A 16,173-nucleotide genomic window follows, 5' to 3' on the forward strand; every position below is an offset into this window, starting at 1 on the left:
GTCATCAACCTCTTGTTCCTATATCCAAGTTGATTTTAATTTTCAGCATTTAAAATTCCTGTCATCAACCTCTGGTTCCTAGATCCAAGTTGATTTTAATTTTCGGCATTTTAATTTCCTACCATCAACCTCTGGTTCCTTAATCTAAGTTAATTTTAATTTTTAATATTTAATTTCCTGTCATCAACCTCTGGTTCCTAGATCTAAGTTGATTTTAACTTTCGGCATTTTAATTTCCTGCCATCAACCTCTGGTTTCTTGATCCAAGTTGATTTTAATTTTCAGCATTTAATTTCCAGCCATTAACCTCTGGTTCCTAGATCTAAGTTTATTTTAATTTTTGGCATTTTAATTTCCTATCATCAACCTCTGGTTCCTTGATCTAAGTTGATTTTAATTTTTAGCATTTTAAATTCCTGTCATCAACCTCCGATTCCTTGATCCAAGTAGATTTTAGTTTTCAGCATTTAAATTCTTATCATCAACCTCTGGTTCCTAAATCCAAGTTGATTTTAATTTTTAGCATTTTAAATTCATGTCATCAACCTCTGGTTCCTAGATCTAAGTCGATTTTTAATTTTCAGCATTTAATTTTCTGTCATCAACCTCTGGGTTCAATGCCCAAGTTGATTTTAATTTTCATCATTTAATTTCTTGTTGATCGTTGGTTTCAATATCCCAGCCGCCCAAAATATGGTTCTAAATCTTTACATAATTCCTATATAAGAGAATTTCATTCTCTTTAATAGAAATTATGTAAAGAGGGGCAGCTGTAGACACCATATTTTAGCTGACCTCCGAAGGCAAGGGCCTTTTAAAATTGAAACTTTATTACCCGTTCTCTACCGATGTCCTAATCACAAGGTAGCTTTTCTGAACTTACCGATTGCTCGTCCCTGGAACAAATCGATCTCACGCTCAAGTTAGACTATTTTTCGATCTCTTGGTCTTTATCAGATGAGTTCGAGTTAACATTGGGTTTCCGAACCATCCAATCTTGCCTACTGATATTCTCCGATCTCTCTATACAAATATTACAGAACTTCATTTGGCTAATGTTGTGATCGAGGTTCTCGTTTGAATGCCCCAGATATTCCTTAAAAGGAAGTTAAGGTTTCCATCCAGTCTAATAATGGTTTCGATCTTAAAAGCTCAAGTCAGTGTCAAATCTTTGCAATTCTAATATTTTAAAGTTTCATCCGGTATTTAGTCATGGCTTTGTCTGATCTCATGTTCGCGTATAATGTTTTCCGATCTCTTATCTTCTAATTAATAGTCACTCTCAGGTTTAATGTTTAACCACATTCAATCAATTAAATATTCCAACAATTTGGTTTGGACGCTTTTCGATCTCATTAAGAAATTGAACAAAAAAATTCAATTCATTTCAAAATAAAATGTACAAGTCATTCGGTAGGAGGGTCTCCCCCAGCCTGCTCCCTGGATACATTATCATTTCTCTCTTCCTCTCCCTCTCTCTCAGGCTCCTCCTTGCTCTCCTCCTCACCCCTAAGGACAAAATCCACCATCTAGGAGAAGTCTTTCTCAGGATAGTGCCTTACAAGCTCGGCCACAGGATCACCATATGCATTCACATAAGCGCCAGCTTCCCTTGTCACGGCCTCCTCTTCTTTCACTATGATCTCCTCGGTAAGGTGAGTGACATCGACAGTTTGGCAGGCCCGAGCTTCTTTGAGTTCATGCTCTAGTTCAGCTATCCTGGCCTCGTAAGATTTCATCTGACCCTCAATCTCGACGATGTAGTCTTGAGCAAACGAAAGTTGGGATTGGGCAGAAGCAGCATCCTGGACTGCCTTCAAAATTTCCTGTCTCAAGAGATGAGCCTTTTCTCTGATTATGTGTTGATTCACAAGGCTCTCAACGCTCAAGCTCATCATCTGAGCTAGGAGATCATCAATGTTATCCAGAGTTAGCCTATTCCGGTCGTCCTGGAAGCAGATGGTGGCACCCAAAACTTTGGCCAGGCCAGGATTCCCTCGAACTGAGCAATTCCTCTCTAGCTAGTGAATGAGGACCTGGGCACCACGAGAAAAGGTCCTCACATTAGGTTGGGAAGACCATCCCTCCACACTTGAAGAAACCGGTGGAGGTGGTGGTTCATCTTGTCGAGGAGGGGAAGGAGCGATCTCTACCTCTGGGATCGGCTGTCCCGAAGGTCAGAACGAAAAGCCCAGTACTTCTGTCGAGTCTTGCCCTAGCATTTGGAATACCGCAGCAATCTTTATTTTTCGCACCTTCTGGGCGACGTCGCTTTTTCACTTATGGCTCTCCTTTGCACCCTCGCCTCTAGCCATACCTGCACAGAAAACAAGTTAGTGAGATTACCTAAGTTAGGAGGCTAAAGATTTAGGTTATAAAGATCCCGGGTCCGAGGTTAGAGAGCTGCAGTTCATAATCATCATTGGCGATCATCTGCATTAGCCACCACTTCAGTTCGACCATAACGGCATCTAGACATGAATACTTGTGAGTGGCCGCCTGATCCTTCAATTCCTTTACCATGATATCCTCATCTCTATTTAGGGCAATCTTCTTTGGAACTAAAGGGACCAGGTACTACCAACTGCGTGGGAAACCTTTGAAGCCGTTCAGAATCTTGCTCTTCAATATAAAGAACCGGTTCTTCCAATTCTTCAATGAAGAAGGGAGATCGGTAAAAAGCCCACAGTGCGGCTTGGCTTGGAAGAACCAGTACTCGTCGTCCTTTCAACGAGTGAGCCTATGCAATTTAGCAAAAACCTTTGCTGTAGGCTTGAGCTTTTTGGCTCGGCATAAGCCTCTAAAAGCCACTAGGATCCGCCATGAGTTCGGGTGCGCTTGGGCTATACATACATGGTGGAACTTCAGAACGGCCTTAAAGAAGTCGTCAAGGGGAAACCGAAGCCCGGCTTTCAATTGTTCTTCATACACCATGATGACGTCGTTTTCGTCAAAGAAATGATCAGCTCAGAGATTAGCATGACATCTGATAAGCTCGAAGGAGTCAGTATGAAGGTTGTACTCTTGACTGATGGACTGCAGATTTGTTTCCTGGAGGATCGATGGCAACTCATCCATGGAAAGATTTTCTTTCCCTGAGGAAGATGCCTATTTTGATTGGGCTGCCTGACCGTGGGTTGAGACAGAGGTTGTAGAAGGTTCAGGTTAGCCACTTGGCCTGACCACCTCAATTTCGTCCAACATCCATGAGATATGAACAAAGAGAGGACTAGCAACTCTCTAACCGTCATTACTGCTCATTTTCAGAAAATGAAAAGGAAATTTAACCGGAAAAAGATCAAAACCCTTACCAGAGTATAAATCGGTGCCTGGAAACTTTAGAAAACGAGAAAAGTGCTGAGATTGCTGGGGGGAGGTCTGAAGATGACATAAGGAAATAAATGACTCACCCTTCCCCCTATTTATACCCGTCTGAGCATTAAATGCTCACGAAGTCCAAGTGACGCATCAGTTAGCAGAACCGGACTGCTTCCTTGACACGTCGCAAGAAGGTTCCAGAAACATAATAAAAAAATCGGATAAATGAGATTGGTTAACTAAGGTCATCAAATTGAACAAATTTCCAAACCTACGGATCGGCGAATGGTAAGTCGTCTAGGGATCAGATCGGATACGCTTATCAGAGATCGGAAAAATAACTAATGCAATAACAAAACATTCAAATAAAAATTTCATTTCATTTTCAAAAGATTGGATTACATCATTTGGGTGATCTCAAAAGATCGAATTACATCATTTGGGTGATCTTAAAAGATCGGATTACATCATTTACGCAATCTCTCAAAATCAGCACTATATTCTACCTAGCTTAAGACTACTCCTAATACTAGCCTATGTCAAAGCCTAGTCTTGTGGCTGAATAAAAAAGATATGTTTGATCAGAAAGCCAACCACAAATATTGGATAGATGTGCAGCTCAGATAGGATGACTATGACTCTCGTGATATTGAGCGGAGTCATTGTCGATGTCATTGACCAGAACTGAGCTGCAGTCGGGATGCCTAATATGGTTGGAAGCCAAATGAACTTCAAGAGGCAGTTACCAACATCAAGATTGAAATTAGCAGTCCTCTTGTCCGAGATCGGTCTATCGATTGTACCGATAGACCGATTCGAGATCGGCACGGCCGTCACTTTCGATCTTGATCGGTAAATTAGTTCGGTTCCCTCACTGTCATTAGATGACATTCTCGTAGCTCTCCAATCCCCAGGGTCATAAATTTTCAGTCAAGGGGCAAAGGAAACAGTCGGAAAAAGATCAAAATGGCCATCATAATTAGAATTATCACCGGAAAAGCTAGAATTGGGGAAGGTGTGCATTGACAATAAACTGAAAAGGAAAAGTGAGGTGTGAAGGATATTTCCCATTACTGCATATAAATAGTGCTTTGGCATTTATTGCATACAGAACCCGAAGTGAATGCATCGGTAACTAAAGAATTTATTGGTTTGACCAATGCAAGTTAGATAGAAAGGAAAGATTAGGAATAAGAGAGATCGAGAAATAAGAGGGGACCCGATGCAAGAGATAGAGATCTGAATAATGATCCCAGAAGGGGATGGTCATAATGAGAAGATCAGAAAAGACAGGAGATGACCTCTAGAGATCGGAAAGTGCAGAAGGGTTAAATAACTTCCGGTTAGAACTTTTAATTAACACATCTCATTTTCAAGGACGCCCACCTAGCTGCTAGACACCAAAATAGTTAAAGCAATCCTGTATATCTCAATCTCCACTGTTGATCATAATCGTAAGGATGGATCTGGAGCCCTCGGATCAAAAAGCAAACGATAGGTTTGGCACTTTTTATTCCCAGCCTTTGGATCCATTTTGTACGGCAAGACCCTAAGCCGTTGGATTAAGAGAAGAAAGGACGAATATTCTGAACGGAATCCTGAACCTCCATTTTGATTCTCTTTAATTCTCAGACATCAAATTATGTCCTTTTGAATCTAAACCCTCCGTCTCCCCTGGTGAGATCCTGACCCTTCACTTTGGGCACCCATTCCCTATAAATACTTGCAGGCAATACTATAGAAGGGACGGAAAAAAAAAAAGGGTGGTGGTGATTATCGTGGAAAGACTCTGAAATTTAATTCATTCTTGCTACTTGCTATTTTGAGCTTTCAAAGTATTGAGAAACTTTAGAAACCAGTTTTTTGAAGTATTTCACTAAAAGAGCTCTGAACCCTGAGATTTTCATTTTCAACGCCTGTGCAGCACCCTCTGAAACTATCTTCACCCCTCCTCATTCCCACCGCTCCAGTATCTGTGCATTATCTTCCGAGTTCAACTTCGTTCTGACCTATTCCCATTACTTCGGGTAAGTTCGAGTCTTTTGGCCGTCAGCTTTCACCTCTGTAAGACTTGTGGAAACCGGAGTCAGCTCATCTGTCTCCTCAACTTCCCACAGGTAAGCGTCTAAACTGTTATTTTGTCAAATATCCTTATTTTATTTTCTCCAATTTTCTCTTAAAATTTCTTTTATGTCCAGTCGCACTAAATCTCAAAATAGATTATCTAGGCCAATAGCTATTTCTTGTGTCTTGTTTTATTTCATTCGTAAATTCCATTTATCGTCACTTAGTTTTCATTCCCTTCAAGAGTAGATGTTCGAGTCCTCAGCGACTAGTAAATACTCTGAAGAATGTAGGTAGGAGCATTTTAACATAAGATTCTTGGGTCTGAATAAGTGAAAGGTGATAAAGAAAGGTAGGTGTAGCAAAGGTCGAAAAGGATAAAAAAATTAGGTCAAACAAATAAGTTATGAGGTCGGGCCTCGTAACGAGCCCAGGCGATAATATAATAGATCAAAAATTAGGATAAGTTTGGATTCTGGGCGAGCGACTAAAAAGAGATCAGATGAGCAAATCAAAGAGTTCGGATAAAGTGATCTCGCGGGAGATCATTAAGGAGTTCGGTCTTTCGTCCACCCTCTAGTTATGAGATCCCGTAGGCTAGGAAAAGCTTTGCACGGGTTTCTTACACCTTCAGTACTTCATACTCATATAAGAAGAGGTCAAGAAAGACCCTTTACCAGAATCCTTAGTTCAAAGTTCTTACAAAATGCCATTCTAATAAGCACATTAAGAGTTCGGGGGAGAATTCTTACCCGAACTCATTCTAATTTTTAACGCAACTCATTAAGAGATCGGGGGAGAGTTCTTACCCGAGTTCTCAATTAAAATCCTTAACACTAAGAGATCGGAGGGAGAGTTCTTACCTGAGCTCAGCTTAATCTTCAAACGCAATATATTAAAGAGATCGAGGGAGAGTTTTTACCTGAGTTCTCAATTAAAATCCTTAACACTAAGAGATCAGGGGAGAGTTCTTACTCGAGCCCAACTTAATTTTTAAACATAATATGTTAAAGAGATTGAGGGAGAGTTCTTGCCCGAGCTCAGCTTAAATTTTAAACAGAATACACTAAGTGATCGGGGGAAAGTTCTTACCTAAATTCTCGGCCAAAATCTTAATAAAATATATGGAGATCGGAGGAGGGTTCTTATCCGAAATCTCCCGCTTAAATTTTAAATAGAATACACTAAGAGATAGGGGGAGTGTTCTTACCTGAATTCTCAGCCAAAATCTTAATAAAACATGTGGAGATCGGAGGAGAGTTCTTATTCAAAATATCCGCTTAAATTCTTAAAAAAATACATCATGAGATTGGGAGAGAGTTCTTACCTGAATTCTCTTAGCTTAAATCCAAACTAAAAAGAAAATCACAACTTAAATATTCAAATTAATCCCCAACAAAACTCGTTACATAACACCTATTCACTGAAGGGTCATCCCATGTACTCGTGTTCTTGGGCAACCCTAAATAATGAAAAATCAAATATTCCTTTTATCCACACAAAGGATTAACATCATCATCCTACCCCCTGAATTACTAATTTATAATGAGCATAATATTAAATTTGCTTACCCTCATTGAGGGACGAGGTGGGGTGCCTAACACCTTCCCCACCCGTACACAGACCCTGAACCTAGAATCTCTATTTTCAAAGTAGATTTTAAATTTTTAAGAAACATGGTTTTCTTTAATTTCCCTCAAAATTAAAGTGGCGACTCGTCACTTTTCCCACTTCGGTGAGAACTCGTCCGGCGACCACAAAACACTTGCGACAGTGATACATTTTCATTTTAGGACTACCTTAGATTTAGTGGGTTAAAGAAATTATAACTATACTTAATATTTATACTCATTGAGTTGAAAGGTCATTCCTGTACAATATTTTTCTCCAGGTGACAAGAGGATCATTTTTATTTTCTAAGTCTAACCAGCATTTTTCCCTACATGGTATTGGGTGTGATTATATTCTATTTTCATTAATTATGTTCTTAGAAATCTGTTATGACATTGATATGTACTTTGTATATGAATATCGCAGTTGAACTAAGCTCCCCTAATTGTTGCGCAATGTTATTGAGTTGAGTTGGACACCTTAGAATATTTTATATTATTTTTATATTATGAGTTTTAGCTTGATTATGGGTTTTGGGAATAGTAAGACTTACTACAAGCTTTGATGACCTTAAGACTCCCTTAGTCGCAGTATCGGTCTGCCCACAGAATCTGTGACACCCTCACCCATCTACAGTGTAGCCGAGCAAAGTATGTCACACTCGGTGCCGGAGTATTTTAACTTATCTTATTACATATTCTAATATTCACATTTTATTTTTATTAATTTGGGTCAATTTATTAATCGGAGAAACTGGCAGAATTTCCCCTAAATTATTTACAATTTTGATAAATCCACCTGTTAAAAATCACAATAATAATTTCAAATATATGTAACTTTTCCCAATTTCGAATCTCATCTCAATATTGCAAACTCATAATTTCATACATAAATAGATCCATACTCAAATTTCATAAATAAAATATGCAAATCACATTAATTACATAATTTACAAATAATTACATGAGTTTGTAATTCACATGGCAAAAGTTAATGTCTTATACAAAATATAAAATACAATGAAGCCTAGTGGTCCTACCAAAATACACTGCATGGATGAGGTGACACCGGACTACACTAATGCAGATCAAACTCTATCTCCTAGTCGAAGGCCTACTGGGCTCTCTTAGAGTATCTCTAGTACCTACGCGTGGCAAAAAGGGACGCTCTAAGTATAAAACTTAGTGGTGCCAATATAATATAAAAATAAACTAAATAATTTAAATATGTAGAAATTATGCTATTTATTCATGCAGATCGAATTTTTGATAATTATTTGTAATATCCTTAATTTAGTGATTTTTATCTAGTTGTAAATTTTTAAAACTTATTTAATTGTCCAAGTAACCAATACCAATTGACCAGACTGGATAAACGGGTAAACTAATATTGGGTATCAAGTACCTCGAGCCGTCACACCATCGATCACAAAGTGTCTCCAGGTGTGCAACAGAACAGCTAATAAGCCATAGTAATCATCGAGCATAAAGCCAAGTATGTCAAGAATAGCAAAATGGCCAAAAGCCATAATATCACAAAATGGCACTAAAGCCATAAATCACGAAATGGCATGAAGCCATAGGCAGTACTACAATCGGAATCCTATTGGCATGCCAACCTATCCAAACCAATTATACTAGGCATACTGGGACATATTAACAAAGTTAGGTTTTGGTTCCTTAGATTTGGTGTTATGGTGGTTACTATTCACATTACTATTCATTCAAAATGTTGACTTTTTCATAAATAATAGGTATACAAATTTTTAACACATGGTCATACCACATTTTAGGTCACAAATTTGTTGGCATTGATTGTCAATTGCAATTCAAGGCTTATTAGGAGTAATTCCAAAATTTCATATTTCATTGCCCATGTTTACTATTCCATTGGACCATTCTACAATGAGAATTTGGCTAAACTTTCTTCATCAAAGTTGTTCATTAATGTCTCTACTTTAATTTCCTTTTTAAATCACTCCATTTGGAGTTTTGTAGCTCAAGTTGTGGCATTTTTACCATAACTGGCCGGATTGTCCATGTCTAGAATTTCTGGGCAATTTTGGTTCTGGCAACTTTAGTGAGCTAATTTTGGTTAGCAATTTGAATAGGTTATAGTCAGAATTTGAATTTTTATTCTTCATGAAAGTTGTTTTACTATGTCTAAGCTTTCCATGAGTTTAAGATTCATGTCATTTGGACCTCTCTACGCAAAGTTATGGCCATATGACCAAGCACTATTCATTTGATCATTTTTCTAGGTCCAGATTTTGGTTACCTGGATTCAAGCAATTTTTAGGTCAGTTTAGGTTAGTTTTCTGGGCAGGGTCTCTTCATGAAAAATGTGGCATTATGTCCCTAGTTTCACTCCAATTGGTCTTACACCAATTGTAGTTACACAAGTCAACTTATAGATGCCCAAACCCACTAGACTCAAATCTAGAATTTCTAGCACATGGGGTAGCATATCCAATTCATTATCTTATGCCACAATCAACTCTATTTTAAAGTCAAACCCTATCAAATGGTCACTAATTGACCATTAGAACACCAATTCATCAACAAATTGGCAAAACCCTCATTTTTCCTCAAACCTTAATTTCCAAAGTTTCAAATCTTACACTACACATACAAATTAAAGTTTTAATCTCTAAATTCACATCAAGGCCATCACTAACAATCTTTAACTCAACTAAAAGTCATCAAAACCCTAGCATACTCATGGTTGCTGAAAATTAAGGGAGGTCTAACATGCATAATTTGTTTCAATTCTAACAATTTCTCACTTAATTTGTGATCCTAACAAAGAATATATAGAGAAAGATGAGAGAATTGGCACTAACCTCTTGAAGCAAGATTCTAAGGTTTCAAATCTTCACTTTTTCTTTAATTCTTGGCAACCAAGCACCTTATCAAGATTAGATGACAAGTTTTGATGAAGGAAGTTATGGGTTTTAGGGGAAGAAATCAAGGATTAGCAAGGGTTGATGAAAGAGCACCAATGGTGGAGTGAGGGATGGGTTTCGGCCAAGGTTGAAGAAGAAGAGGAAATTGATTTTTTTTTTTTTTTTGTTTATTTTGACTTATTTTTATCTCTTATAAGGTGCTTGTCTAATTGTGATTGACTAGGAATTTTAATTACCTCATTTTGACATATGCATGATGTCATAATTAGCTTTTTAATTTCATTTTTATTTTGTTTTTCTTTCTTCTTTCTTTTACTCATTTGTAATTAAATTTTCATCAATATTTATTCACATTTTATGTCATATACCTCACTTACTTAAATGGACAAGTTGATCAAAAATCATCTCTGAAGATGAAATGATCAAAATGCACTTTGTTTTGTTTAATGAGCTAAAATTGTCTGCACCGATTTACATAATTTTTCTTGTATGTTCTTAGCAATCTATCATCATCTAAACCTCAATAATCCTTTACTTGAGTCCTAAAAATTATTTCACGGGGTTCTCCACAGATCTAGGATCGCTAACTATTTTCACAACCGCTTCCCGTTATGGTTACCCATCGCCGTAGCTTCGCCTCATTTAACCTTGTTGCATTTCTTTTCTTAATTTTATTATCATTGTTTGGCTTATATATGACTCCTCACTGTAGTTTAAGTATAGTTCTAAATATTCTGGCTTTTCGGACAGATGTTAGTTACCGAAACAGTAAAATGTACATACTACCTAAAGTGAGGGCGTTACAGAATCGGTTGTGACAAATAGAGAGAGATGAAAGAAAGCTTTTAAGAGAAGCTTTTGAACCTCTAGAATCTACTTTCCAACTCTTCAAGATCTGCCCCAAGAGATTTCTTCTTTGATTCTTGTTGTAATTGTTACAATTGTGCTTCTCATAGAAGTTTCCTCTTTATTTTTATGTAAATAATAGACTCTATATATGTTGTATATGGAATTATAGAAATCTTAAAAGAGTTTTCCCCTTATTTCCTATTTTGATCCAAATTTTAGCATGTTTCCCCGAGCATAACATTGCCAGGCTAGGTCCCTTACCTCTCTCAAATGGCCTAACTATGTTATTCTCTTAACAATCTTGAAACTTAGCATTTTTCATTCACAGAACATAACACAGTCAAACCATGATTTTTTCCAATTTCACATGGCTAGGCCATGTTGCATTTTGTCCAAAAATGACCTACTTCTTAAATAAGAATTTAATACAAAACATGTGAAACACTTATTTATGATTAAACTTAATAAATTCATACTAAAATTAATATAAAAAAAAAACATGTTCATTAACAAAATAAATGCAAAACACACCTAGTTATAATGCATTTTATCAATATATCTATTATAAATTTTGAGGTTGAATAGGGCTCCCATATTATGGATTACTTTATGATTATACATGTTGACTTGGGTAGTAAGTTAAAAGTGAGCTAAACTTCTCATTGCATATATATGTGATATTGTGCAGACAAAGTGAGTTAGGCTTTTTATTGAATTGCCAAAATTATAATCAAATTCTATCCATTTGTTTTAAAATTTAATTTGTCTTTTGAGCTTAAATAATGGGCTTGAAATAGTTACTGTACTTTGAAGGTCTTAAATCAGTCTAAGTCCTAGTGTCGATCATGACTCACAAGGTTGATTCGCGATATTATATATTAATAAAATTTTATAAGAATAATGTTAACTTATAAATTTAATTGTTGATCTATATAGGAAACAATAATTTTATGTGATTCCTTAAAAAAAATGAGGTGTGTTACATGAAGATACTTCATGTGATTTATTATTAACTATATTCCATTTTATAATTCTATTACAAGAATTACATTCCATACTTAGTTCCAAAGCAAACAAAATGTGTTCTTAAAGTAGTTAAATAAGAACTTCAAAGGAAATGAGCTTCAAACGTATCAACAATAATATAAAAATAAAAAAAAAAGTTTGGTAAAATAAAACTGATAATCTTTAATAATAAATTTCACTTTTACGTAAGCACATAAATGATTGACTTGAGAGAGTGGAGCGTGCTGTTGTCAACGAATATATCCACTAATTTGCAACTTTAATATTGGTGGGTGAGAGAGAGAGAGGCTTCGTGGCAAAAGGGGTAAAATCATTTATGTGTTAAATAAATAATTAAGTATATATGATTCAACAATGAAATAATTCCGGCATCACTTGTGCAAGTTTTAGCAATTTCCATGAAATGTTAAAAACAGCACAGAAAAACACCTGTTGTCCTGTCCATCCCACGTTGTTTGCAAGAAATTGGCAGGAAAGTCAAGTCTGAACAAGACTACAACAATTGTACCTGTTTAGCAGTCAAGGCGAATTATTTTTTAGAAAAAAAAATATTTTAAATAATGTTCAAAAATATTAAAAAAAATTATTTTACTATTTAATATTTTTATAATTAAAATTTATTAAATATAATTTTAAATTATTTTTAATAATACCTTAATAATATATTTAAAAAATATTTTTCTGAATAATAATTTCAACAAGTACAACCAGCAATTTCCGCAATGGAACACTAATCCAAGTCAAGTCTATTTTTTGTCTCTTTCTTGGAGCCGAAATTTCTACAGTGGATTTCCATCAAAGACCTATGAATTCATGGCTTTCTAAGTAAAAGTACCAACACACAATAAATTGAAATTAATTTAATTAAAATTAATTTTTTTGAATTAAAATTAATTAATTATTTATAAGTTTAAATTAAATTAAAATTATTTTAAAAAGGGTTAATTTATATTTTTTTTATTTAAAATTTAAATTAAACTAAATTGAAATTGATAATTTGATTCAATAGTTTAATTTAAATTGAATTTTTTTAATTTAAAAATTTTAATAATTGAAGTATCTTTATTCTGATAAATAATATGTAAAACCAGAATCGTACGATTCAGTGCCCTCAGCGGATCTGAAAAAAAAAAACTACCCTCAACAGATGGGAATCATACAGTTGCCAGCACTAATCCCCATGTGCTCATTTCCTGGGTACCTTCTTGGAAGTTGCCAAATATAAATTATATTTATAATTTTTAAAATATAATTAATATAATTAAAATAATTTATTTTATATAATTATTTTAATATACTTTTTACCTATATTGCTCTATATTAAAAATTAAGTAATTTACGTTATAAAATTAATATTAAAAATAATAAACAATTTAATAAATGCAAATCCAATGGACTTTTAATTTTCTTAAAAGTTTTTTTCTTTTTTCAAAAAACTAAATATAAATTAAATAAAAATAAAATTATTTTCCTTTTTAATTTTTCTTCCTCCGTTATTTCCCTTCATTCAATTATAGTCTATATTATCTAATTGATTAGACATTCAGCAAACATACTATTGAAAAAAAAAAGGGGTGGCGCACAATTTTAATTAATGAGAGAAAATTCTAATAAGAATTTATCATAATTTAAAAGATTTTATATCTTAATTAATATAGTGCTACAATAAATATTAAATTTAATATTACTTTTTTCAGAAAATTGGATTTTTTTTAACAAAATTCTCATTTCATTCAAATAAATAAAAAAAAGTACAAGATTAGAAATCTAATTAAAACATATTTAAACTTTCAAACAAATAGATTTTTAGCACTCTTAATATAATCAATATTTACATAACTTGAAAAAGAAAAACAAACAAGATTAATGTGCAAAGAGCCATTTAAAACTAAGTGGAAGCACAAACTAAATACTACGTGCGAGTCTTGAAGGGAAGCAAGACATACAGAAACTTTGTTATATCTGAGTAAGCCGAATCAATCTTCTAAGAATGTTTGTAAATTAGTAATCTAAGCCACTTTGATGTTAAAGAACACGAGTCATTACGGAAGTAGATTGAATGTCGAGTAGATTATTCTAAGGCACTACCCAATTTGGCCTTTCTTCTCTTCCCAAGCATAAAAAATCTCCTTGGAAAAGTTATAGGGGAACTCATAAAAAAGAGCATAAATCTCTCACTGAAATTAGAAAAAATCGTATGAAAATTTTAAAAAATAAGAAAAAAATGAAGAAAAATGAAAAAAAAGAACCAGAAGGCTATACAAAAGGAAGGAAAAGGATGTGAGGATGAATGAGGACCAAGAAAGGGAGGAAGGGAGGAGTTGTCACCCATTTTTGTGTTGAGAGGATTTTTAGTGTCAGAAAGTCTAGAGTGAAAAAAAAAAGATTCAGAAAATTGAATTTAATATTATTAGCTTCAACACTATAAATTTTTGTATTAAAATAATAGTTAACAACTTTTACATATTAGTGCAGTTAAAAACTTTTAATTACATTTTTTTATATATCAAATTTAATATTAAATTTTTATTTTTAATAATAAAATAATTTTTTTCATTAAGAGATTTTTTTTAATAATGCCTACTGAAATATCTGTATAATATATCTAAAAATAAAGGATTTAATATTAATTTATATGATATGTTGTTGGTTAAAAATAGTTATTTTCTAAATGTCATAAGGGAAGATTGATGATTTGAAATAAAAAATAAAAATTATATAAAGCCTTTGAATCAAGTCAAGTTAGACTATATTTTGTTATATTTATTTGTTATTATAATTATGTTATTTAAATTTTTTTTTTCTAAATTTTTTGGCCCTCTCTTCTTTAAAATTACCTAATTATTTTTATTTTTTGACGCATCCCGTGACTAATTACTTATAATAAAGATCCTTATTGCGATGATTACAATTACAGATAATAATAATAATAATAATAATAATAATAATAATAATAATAATAATAATAATAGTAGTAGTAGTAGTAATAGCTATAAATGTAATGGATTATGCTTTAATTTTTCTCTTTTCTCGTCATAGCTTCTGTTTTCGTTCAATGTTTTCTAAATAACCATGTGCTTTGTTGGCTTACGTGGCCAATTAAGAACATGATTATCCTAACACGGTAACACCGCAATACCCAACAAAGTAAGTCAATAATTATCAACAAAGACTAAGGAAAAGCTTTAGACTATGTCATATTCCAATTTAAAAAAAAAAAAAACTCCATTGATCTGGAGAAAATTTTTGAATTCTATAAAAGCACAACAGGCCCTTTTACTATAAAAATAAATATTTTTAAAATAGAATAATTAAAAGATTCAAACTCAACACTTTTTAACTTTTTACACCTCAATATGAAAAAGATCAACCATATTACTCTATGGTTGGCATGTATTTACAGAAAAATTTATCATACATAATTAAAATTAAAATATTAGAAATTTTTATATGAAATCATAAAGTGTTGGATCAATAATTTAATAATTAAATATTTATCCCTTATAACAAAATATATAAATAATTTTATTTGTTTTATTATATTGAATGGCGTATCCATTTGACAAGGTTAAGGATTTTATTTATTTATTTTATTTTATTTTATTTTATTTTTTAGACTTGAACCATATAGATGAGCGTTTTGAGTCTTGACAACAAGTCTTCTTTAGATGATTCATCCACAAGTTTTACTTTCTTATTTTCTTCAAAAAAAATTTTATGTAAAGAAAATAAAGCACTTAAGCAGTTAGTTAAGCACGATCATTATAATTCTTTTAATTGATCGATGAATATATATATACCAAGGACGCCAAGATCGAAAGGGGGATGAGCTAACAGGAAAGAAGCAATAATCTAAATCTTGAACAATATATAAATAACTAGAGAAATAAACAAAATGCACAAGAGAAGGAAATCTTCAGAAATGAAAATTAAATTTGTAAATTTAAATATGAATATACATGTATATATTCAATAGGCGGCAGAGCCAGTCCGTTATGAATATATATACGTATATTTATGCGGATCAGGCGGTTGAACCGACCATATGCATGCTAAAGAAATAAATTTGAAATTTTGTAAAAGAAATTGAAGAAAACTTACTTCAAAATCTTATAAAATTTGTAAGATTTGTACAAAGGTTTTGGAGATGTAATTCCGGGTAGGACTTACAAAGGTTGCTCAACACATGAGCTTCTCAAGATCTACTACAATGAAGTTACAAGGTTTGTAGGTTTGTAGGTGAGGTAGAAGTAGGGTAGGATGGAAAGTGAATCAACCTTCTTGCTCCTTCTGAACCTCGGGTTGAGACTTCTTCAGGACCTTCTTCGGATTCTCTCGGCTTAAGAAGCTTGAAAGGGAGAAGCTTGAAGAGGGAGAAGCTTGGGTAAGCTTTTGTTCCT

At 33.7% G+C, this 16,173-nt stretch overlaps 1 long non-coding RNA gene across 1 annotated transcript; it reads right to left on the bottom strand.

Annotated features, from left to right (window-relative positions):
- Window positions 1-7,873: 7,873 nt before the first annotated feature.
- Window positions 7,874-16,173, bottom strand: LOC131181530 (uncharacterized). Its single transcript, XR_009150058.1, has 3 exons — window positions 15,875-16,173; window positions 12,203-12,281; window positions 7,874-8,137 (listed from the first exon to the last, which is right to left on the bottom strand). It is a non-coding gene; the product is annotated as an uncharacterized LOC131181530 (long non-coding RNA).

The sequence above is a fragment of the Hevea brasiliensis genome, chromosome 7, assembly GCF_030052815.1.
Source record: "Hevea brasiliensis isolate MT/VB/25A 57/8 chromosome 7, ASM3005281v1, whole genome shotgun sequence".
NCBI lineage: Eukaryota > Viridiplantae > Streptophyta > Magnoliopsida > Malpighiales > Euphorbiaceae > Hevea > Hevea brasiliensis.